At 40.9% G+C, this 2,255-nt stretch overlaps 1 non-coding gene across 1 annotated transcript; it reads left to right on the forward strand.

The window, feature by feature from the left end:
- Positions 1 to 1,047: 1,047 nt before the first annotated feature.
- LOC122241689 lies at positions 1,048 to 1,154 on the forward strand. Its single transcript, XR_006221925.1, has one exon. It is a non-coding gene; the product is annotated as a U6 spliceosomal RNA (small nuclear RNA).
- Positions 1,155 to 2,255: the final 1,101 nt, after the last annotated feature.

Raw genomic sequence — 2,255 nt, forward strand, 5'->3', positions numbered from 1 at the left:
CTAATAGACCCCAGCCTTCCTCCAAAGGAAGGTGACTTTGCCTGAAATAATCCATTCTTTGCTAGAATAACTCTCTTGCCCCACCTCCTTCTGCCTATAAAAGTCTTCCATTTTGTACAGCTCCCTGGAGCTCCTTTCTTTTTCTTTCTTGTTTTTTTTAAGATTTTTTATTTTTTAAGTAATCTCTACACCCAATGTGGGGCTCAAGATATTAAGAGTTGCACATTCCACTGATTGCACCAGTCAAGCACCCTACAAGCTCCTTTCTATCTGCTAGATGGTATACTGCCTGACTCATGAATTGTTGAATAAGCCAATTAGATCTTCACATTTGCTCAGCTGAATTTTGTTTAACAGAAGGAAAATAGGACATCAGCCAAAATAGCATTAGTGTTAGATTTTGTAATATATTTTGAATTACTCATTTTAACAGGGATGGGTGGGCGCCTGGGTGGCTCATCAGTTAAGCGTCCAACTTCGGTTCGGGTCATGATCTCATGGTTCGTGAGTGCAAGCCCCGCGTCAGGCTCTGTGCTGACAGCTCAGAGCCTGGAGCTTGCTTGGGATTCTGTGTCTCCCTCTCTCGCTGCCCCTCCCCCACTCACACATGCGTGCACACATGTGCGGGCACACACACACACACACACACACACTCTCTCTCTCTCTCTCTCTCTCTCAAAAGCAAATAAACATTAAAAAAAATTTTTTTTAACAGGGATGGGTGTTCTGAGAATTTACCAGAATCCAAACTAAATATTCATTTAATCAGGAAACATTTAGCATATTCTTACTATGCACAGAACATGCAACAAAGTGCCATGGGTATGGCAAAGACTCAGCCTTACGACTTAGCTTAGAACACTCTTCCACATTTATATAACATGTGTCCCAAAATGAATTTCATATATTATTCATTCAGTGTATTTGTCCATTCATTCTTGTATTCATCCATTCAGTGAATCTTGATCAAACACTTCCTATGTGACAAGCACTGTTCTAGGCCTTGGGATACACCAATAAGCCAATAGATAGAAACAGACAAAAAGCATGCTCACTTTGGCAGCATGTACACTAAAACTAAAACAATACACAGAAAATTGGTGCGGTCCCTGCACAAGGATGACACGCAAATTTGTGAAACATCCCATGTTAAAAAACAAAACAAAAACAGACCAAAAGCTCTGCCCCTTTGCTCCCACGGAGCTTTATTTAGGTTGAGGGACAGCCAATAAGCAAGCAGCACAATAAATAAGTCAACTACATAGTGTGTCTGGAGTGACCAAACATTCTGGTGGTTTGTTCAAGATAGTCTCAGATTATATATATTGTTCTGTCCCCACCCCATTCCAGTTAACGCTCCCTTTCACCTTCAAAAGTGTTCCATTTGGCCAATGAATTGGTCACTCTAAGTATGTTTGAAGATGATACATGGAGAATGGGGAGAGCAGAGAATGGATTGCAGGTTAACAAGGTGGTCAGGGTGGGTCCTATGGAACCAGGAACATTTGAGCTAAGATTTGAACAGTATGAGAGTTGGTCAAGAGCATATGATTTTAAAAGTCTGTATCCTTATTATAAAACATTGAACTAATATACTTTTTCATGCTTTTCTTCAGCCTATATAAACTTTTAAAACATAAATGGTGTTATATTGCTCGTAGTATATGGCATCTTTGAATCACTAACTTATCCTGGCCAGTTCCACATCAGCGTATACACACAGTAGTCCACTGTGTACTCATACTGCTTTCCCACTGCTGCAAGACTCTCCATCTAAATTGATTCTGCTCTAGTGAAAGAAGGGAGTGGCAGATTTGGGGGAGGGACCGAGAAAAGGAGGCCAGGGATTAAGCCTTTCTTGGTAATCAAATCTATGCTAAGTCTCCATGCTTCTTGCAGGCTACAGCAAGTTTCTAGAGTAAAAATATACAGAGATAGCAAGAGTAACCACAAAGCAAGCAAAGCAGATTAGGAATGCTTTAAGAATATTTCTCCAAAATGTAGAAATTGATCATCTCAACAGAAAGGAAATCAGTTAGTGAATTCAGTTGAGAGATTTCGTTGAAATAATATGAAAGCACTTGGTTCAGTTCCCTTCTTCACTGGGGTCCATTCCTTTCCCCCTGCAAATGGGAAAGAGGGGGGTAGGTGTCACTGATGAGAAGGCTTAATTTCAATTTTTTTCTCCTCCTTCCTGACCCCACCCCCACCCCCATCTGAAGACTGGAGCCATCCTGATGACACAACAAGCTAAG

The sequence above is a fragment of the Panthera tigris genome, chromosome C1 (assembly GCF_018350195.1).
Source record: "Panthera tigris isolate Pti1 chromosome C1, P.tigris_Pti1_mat1.1, whole genome shotgun sequence".
Lineage (NCBI taxonomy): Eukaryota > Metazoa > Chordata > Mammalia > Carnivora > Felidae > Panthera > Panthera tigris.